This window comes from Arachis hypogaea, chromosome 20, assembly GCF_003086295.3.
Source record: "Arachis hypogaea cultivar Tifrunner chromosome 20, arahy.Tifrunner.gnm2.J5K5, whole genome shotgun sequence".
Classification (NCBI taxonomy): domain Eukaryota; kingdom Viridiplantae; phylum Streptophyta; class Magnoliopsida; order Fabales; family Fabaceae; genus Arachis; species Arachis hypogaea.
This window is the reverse complement of record NC_092055.1, coordinates 76850966-76858145: the sequence shown is the minus strand read 5'-3', so window position 1 is coordinate 76858145 and position 7180 is coordinate 76850966. Positions and strand designations below refer to the sequence as shown.

At 35.2% G+C, this 7180-nt stretch overlaps 1 non-coding gene across 1 annotated transcript; it reads right to left on the bottom strand.

Moving 5' to 3' along the window:
* Window positions 1-6318: 6318 nt before the first annotated feature.
* Window positions 6319-6427, bottom strand: LOC112787815 (small nucleolar RNA R71). The gene has a single exon (XR_003195205.1). It is a non-coding gene; the product is annotated as a small nucleolar RNA R71 (small nucleolar RNA).
* Window positions 6428-7180: the final 753 nt, after the last annotated feature.

The window sequence follows — 7180 nt, the reverse complement described above, 5'->3', positions numbered from 1 at the left end:
ACTAAGCTTTTGAGGAGGGAAGAACTTGGCTAAGAAAGTCGTGACCAGTTTATCCCAAGAGTTCAGGCTATCCTTAGGTTGAGAGTCCAACCATACTATAGCTCTGTCTCTTACAGCAAACGGGAAAAGCATAAGCCTGTAGACCTCGGGATCAACCCCATTAGTCTTAACAGTATCACAGATCTAAAAGAATTCAGTTAAGAACTGAAAAGGATCTTCAGATGGAAGTCCATGAAACTTGCAGTTCTGCTGCATCAGAGAAACTAGTTGAGGTTTCAGCTCAAAGTTGTTTGGTCCAATGGCAGGAATTGAGATGCTTCTTCCATGTAAATTGGAATTACGTGCAGTGAAGTCACCAAGCATCCTCCTTGCATTATTATTATTTTTGGCTGCCATCTCCTCTTCCTGTTCGAAAATTCATGTAAGGTTGTCTCTGGATTGTTGTATTTTAGCTTTTCTTAGTTTCCTTTTTAGAGTCCTTTCAGGTTCAGGATCTGCTTCAACAAGAATGTTCTTGTCCTTGCTCCTGCTCATATGACAAAGAAGGGAATAACAAAGAAAAGATGGAATCCTCTATGTCACAGTATATAGATTCCTTTGTCTGAGTAGAAGAAGAAAAGAATGTAATGTAAAGAAGAGAAGAGGAAAAACTCGAACACAGAGAGGGAGGTGGTGTTCGAATTTTTTTTTAGATGGAAGAGAAGTGTTAGTAAATAAATAGAAGGAGATGAGAGAGATAATTTCGAAATTTAATTAAAATAAAAATTTTAAAATGGAAAGTTAGATTTCGAAAATTAAAGTTGAAATTAAATTAAAATTGAAACAATTAGTTAATCAAAATGAAATTTTGAAAAAGAGGGAGGTATTTTCGAAAATTTTAAGAGAGATTGAATTAGTTAGGTGATTTTGAAAAAGATATGATTGAAACAAAAAGATAAGATTGATTGAAAAAGATTTGAAAACCAATTTTAAAAAAAATAAGAGGTTAGGAAAGAAGTTAGAAAAGATTTTTAAATTGAATTTGAAAAAGATATGATTGAAATAAAAAAAAGGGATATGATTGAAACAAAAAGATATGATTGATTGAAACTTATTTTGAAAAAGATTTGAAAAAAATTTAAAAAGATTTTATTTTGAAAAATAAAGTTGATTACTTGACTAACAAGAAACTAAAAGATATGATTTTAAAATTTAAAGATTGAACCTTTCTTAATAGGCAAGTAACAACTTGAAATTTTTGAATCAATCACATTAATTGTTAGTATCAAATTCGAAAATATGAAATAGAAATAAGAAAAAGATTTTTCAAAATCAATTTGAAATTTTCAAAAATTATGAACGAAAAATGAAAAAGATTTGATTTTTTGAAAAAGATTTGAAAAAGATAGAGTTTTTAAAATGAAAATTTGATTTGACTCATAAGAAACAACTAATTTTGAAAATTTTTTGAAAAAGTCAACCCAAATTTTCGAAATTTTATGATAGAATAAGTGAAAGATATTTTTTTGATTTTTGAATTTTTAATGAAGAAAGAGACAAACATGAAAAAGACTCATAACATAAAAATTACGAATCAAAACACACAATGCATGCAAAAACACTATGAATGTCAAGATGAACACCAAGAACACTTTGAAGATCAAGATGAACATCAAGACTTATTTTTTGAAAATTTTTAAGAAAAGAAAAACATGCAAGACACCAAACTTAGAAATTTTCAATAATTAGACACTAACAAATTAAAAATGCATATGAAAAACAAGAAAAGTCACAAAACAAGAAAATATGAATATCAAACAAGAAGACTGGCGAAGAACAACTTGAAGATCATGAAGAATGCAATGCATGAAATTTTCGAAAATTCTTGAGAAAAACAAACACATGCAAGACACCAAACTAAAAAAATTGACTCTAGACTCAAACAAGAAACACAAAATATTTTTGATTTTATGATTTTATTAAATTTTTTTTTCGAAAATTATTTGGAAAAGGAAAATAAAAAAAACTCAAAATTTTTAATAAAGATTCCAGGAATCATGCAATGTTAGTCTAAAGCTTCAGTCTAAAGAGATTAGACAGGGCAGAACAAGCTTCAGCTGGATATTACATGCATTGAAATGATTAGTTGAATCCTCAGTCCAAAAGAATTTAGACATGGCTTTGCAACCAGCCAGAATTCAACAAATCATCATGAAACACTAGAATTCATTCTTAAAAATTATGAAGAAAAAAATATTTTTGAAAACATTTAATTAAAATTTTTTTCGAAAATTAGAAGAATAAAAACAAAAACTTAAAATTAAAATAAAGTTACCTAATCTGAGCAACAAGATGAACCGTCAGTTGTCCAAACTCGAACAATCACCGGCAACGGCGCCAAAAACTTGGTGTGTGAAATCGTGATCATTCTATTCCTTGGTAACGGCGCTAAAAACTTAATACGCACGTTCATGATCATATATCTGTTTCACAACTTCATACAACTAACCAGCAAGTGCACTGGGTCGTCCAAGTAATAAACCTTACGTGAGTAAGGGTCGATCCCACGGAGATTGTCGGCTTGAAGTAAGCTATGGTCACCTTGTAAATATCAGTCAGGCGGATTCAAATGTATTAAGAGATTATAGTGTACTAAAAGATAATTAAAATAGGATAGAGATACTTATGTAATTCATTGGTGAGTGTTTCAGATAAGCGTATAGTGATGCTTTCGTTCCTCTGAACCTCTGCTTTCCTGCTGTCTTCATCCAATCATTCCTACTCCCTTCCATGGCAAGCTTTATGTAGGGCATCACTGTTGTCAATAGCTACATCCCATCCTCTCTGTGAAAATGGTCCAATGCACTGTCACTACATGGCTAATCATCTGTCGGTTCTCGATCATACTGGAATAGGATTTACTATCCTTTTGCGTCTGTCACTATGCTCAGCACTCGCGAGTTTGAAGCTCGTCACAGCCATCCCTTCCCAGATCCTACTCGGAATACCATAGACAAGGTTTATACTTTTCGGATCTCAGGAATGGCCATCCATGGGTTCTAACTTATACCACGAAGACGCTAATAACTCGGACTCGGTCTGTATTAGATATCCAAGAGATATCCATTCAATCAAAGGTAGAACGGAAGTGGTTGTCAGGCACACGTTCATAGGGGAATGATGATGACTTTGTCACGATCATCACATTCATGTTGAAGTGCGAATGAATATCTTAGAAGTGGAATAAGTTGAATTGAATAGAAAAATAGTAGTACTTTGCATTAATCTTTGAGGAACAGCAGAGCTCCACACCTTAATCTATGGTGTGTAGAAACTCTACTGTTGAAAAATACATAAGTGAAAGGTTCAGGTATGGCCGAATGGCCAGCCCCCATGATCTAAGAACTAAACGTCCAAAAGATGTAAATACAGTAGTAAAAAGTCCTATTTATACTAAACTAGTTACTAGGGTTTACAGAAATAAGTAATTGATGCAGAAATCCACTTCCGGGGCCCACTTGGTGTGTGCTTGGACTGAGCATTGAGCTTTACACGTGTAAAGGCTTCTTTTGGAGTTGAACGCCAGTTTGTAGCCTGTTTCTGGCGTTGAACTCCACTTTGCAACCTGTTTTTGCCGTTTGACTCAAGAATGCAGCATAGAACTGGCGTTGAACGCCAGTTTACGTCGTCAATCCTTATTCAAAGTATGGACTATTATATATTGCTGGAAAGCCCTGGATGTCTACTTTCCAACGCAATTGGGATCACACCATTTGGAGTTCTGTAGCTCCAAAAATCCACTTTGAGTGCAGGGAGGTCAGAATCCAACAGCATCTGCAGTCCTTCTTCAACCTCTGAATCTGATTTTTGCTCAAGTCCTTCAATTTCAGCCAGAAATTATCTGAAATCACAGAAAAATACACAAACTCATAGTAAAGTCTAGAAATGTGAATTTTAATTAAAAACTAATAAAAATATACTAAAAACTAACTAAATTATACTGAAAACTATGTAAAAATAATGCCAAAAAGCGTATAAATTATCCGCTTATCAGTTCGATGCTCAATTCTTTGTCCCCAGCTTTCATAAGCTTTCTTCTTGCAAGTCTATTTGAACTTTATTTTGATATGTGAATTGGTAGAGTTTGTGAGTCGTCATATAACCTTTACCCTACTTGCTTATATATGTTCTTGGAGATTGATTCATTTTTAACCAAGTAGGTAGAATCATTTTTCATTCATGTAGATAGGTGCATATAGTTTATTTGCATTGAATAAATGATCATACCCTTTTCTTGTCCTTCTTTATTCTTAGCATGAGGACATGATTGGTTTAAGTGTGGAGAGATTTGATAAACCCCAATTTTGTGGTTTATCTTGTGCTTAATTTGGGAGATTTTATCACCTTTTCCCACATTTATTCAATGAAATAGCATGGTTTTGCAATTCTCCCTTGATTTGTGCTTAAATGTGAAAACATGCTTTTTAGGCCTTAAAATAGCTAAATTCAATTCACTTTAATTCCATTCGATTCCTTGATATATTTGTTGAGTGATTTCAGGTTCATAAGGCAAGTATTGGATAGAAGAAGTGAGGAGAAAAGCATGCAAAGTGGGAGAACTCATGAAGAAATGAAGGAACTGCAAAGTTGTCAAGCCTGACCTCTTCGCACTCAATCGACCATAACTTGAGCTACAGAGGTCCAAATGAGGCAGTTTTAGTTGCATTGGAAAGCTAACATCCGGGGCTCCAAAATGATATAAAATTTGTCATAGTTGCTTCGCGTTTAGGGGCGCGACATGCACTATATGCGTGCACACTGATGCTGCACGTGGTCCACTAAAGGTGAAATCACTGAGGGCGATTTCTAAAGCACTTTGGGCCCAATCCAACTCATTTCTAATATTATTTCATGTAGAATTCAAGCTTGGGCAAAGGAGGGGAGCACTTGTTTGTAGTATAGCATCATGTAGGTTAGTTTCTAGAGAGAGAAGCTCCCTCTTCTCTCTAGAATTAGGGTTCTTAGGCTTAATTTTATCTTAGATCTAGGTTTTGATTATTGTTCTCATCTTGTTTCTTCTACAATTTCATGCTTCTACACTTTAATTCTCTTAGTTTTCTTGTCAATTTTCCTTTTATGCTCTCTTTTGTGATGATGAACTCATGTTGGATTTGGATTTTCTTTTAATGAGATTTAATAGTTGATGTTTATTTTTTGATGATTTGAGTTGTGGATTTACTTTCCTTGCAATTGGTAGTTGATAGATTTATTTTTTTTGCATTTTTACTATGCTTTCCTTTTATGCCTTCCAAGTGTTTGACAAAATGCTTGGTTGGGCTTTAGAGTAGATTTTGAGCATTCTTTGCTTGGGAAGAGTAATTGGGCAATCTTGAGTCATTAATATCCAATTTAGATTGGTGATCTAGAGTTGTTAGTTAATATCATTTTCAATGACTCTAATCTCTTGCTAATACAATTAGTGAGTTGATTAGGATTTTTGATTTGAGATTAACTAGTCTTGTTTGACTTTCTCTAATGGAAGATAACTTATACCTTCTTCCAACATTGGGGATGGTAAAATAAGATAAATTCTTGTTAAGTATTGTTATGATTAATGACTCGGATAGAAAGCCTATGATCTCAAACCTTGCCATGAATGTCTCTCTTTATTAATTGCTTTCTTTAATTGCTCTCTTTACTTTTCTTGTCGTTTATTTTATTGCCCCTTCTATCAATCAAACCCCCTTTGTTCCTTCATAGCCAATAATTGAGCACTTCATTGCAATTCCTTGTGAGACGACCTGGAGTTTAAATACTTCGGTTAATTTTCATTGGGGTTTGTACTTGTGACAACCAAAATTTTTGATGTGATAATTGTTTGTTGGTTTGGAGCTATGCTTACAATAAAGTCTTTAATTCTATAAGAGAAATTCTAGACCATCGAGCAATTCTCATCTATCAGGTGACGCAAGAAAGGTCCTAGGATCTTACAAGGTACCCAATTCTGATTTCTATGGGTGTAGCATCTCCATTCTTGCCATTGGTGCAAACAACTTTGAGTTGAAGCTTCAACTGGTCACTCTAGTACAACAGAACTGCCATTTTCATGGACTTCCACAGGAAGATCCAAACAAATTCCTATCTGACTTCTTGCAGATATGTGACACTATCAAGACTAATGGAGTAAATCTAGAGGTCTACAAGCTCATGCTCTTTTCCTTTGTGATAAGAGATAGAGCAAGGCTATGGCTGGATTCTCAGCCTAAAGTGAGCCTAGATACATGGGAGAAGGTAGTAAACGAATTTTTGACCAAGTTATTTCCACCTCAGAAGCTGAGCAAGCTTAGGGTGGAGGTACAAACCTTTAGACAGAAAGAGGGTGAATCCCTCTATGAAGCTTGGGAAAGATACAAGCAACTAATCAGCAGATACCCTCCTGACATGATTTCAGATTGGACCATGCTAGACATCTTCTATGATGGCCTATCTGAAGCATCCAAGATGTCATTGGACCACTCAACAGGTGGATCCCTCTACATTAAGAAGACGTCTGAAGAGGCGCAGGAGCTTATTAACATGGATGCCAACAACCAGTACATGTACACTTCTGAGAGGAACCCTGTGAACAATGGGGCAGCTCAGAAGAGAGATGTTTTAGAAGTAGATACCTTAGACACCATCTTGGCTTAGAACAAGCAACTGACCCAGCAGATCAACATGATCTCTCAGCACTTTAGTGGGACGCAGAGCTCAGATGCCTACTGTCCAGAAATAGCGTATGAACTAGATGCTGGTGATAACGCTTGGACCACAATGGAAGAGGTTAACTGCATGGAAAACTCCTCCAGAACTTCCAACAATAATACCTATTCAAATACTTTCAATCAGGGATGGAGGAACCACCCCAATTTTGGGTGGAAAGATCAACAGAAGTCTCAACAAGGCTTCAATAATAATCAGGGTGGAATAAAGCAGAACCAGTTGAACAACAGACCATTCCAACTCTCTCAGCAATAGATGGAGACTCCTACACAAAGTCTCTCTGATTTGGCCACAATTGTTTCTTATCTCTCGAAGACCATGCACAGTTTCATGACAAAAACTAGGTCCTCCATTCGGAACTTGGAAATACAAATTGGTCAGCTGAGCAAGAGGATTGATAAACCCCAATTTTGTGGTTTATCTTATGTTGATTTTAAGG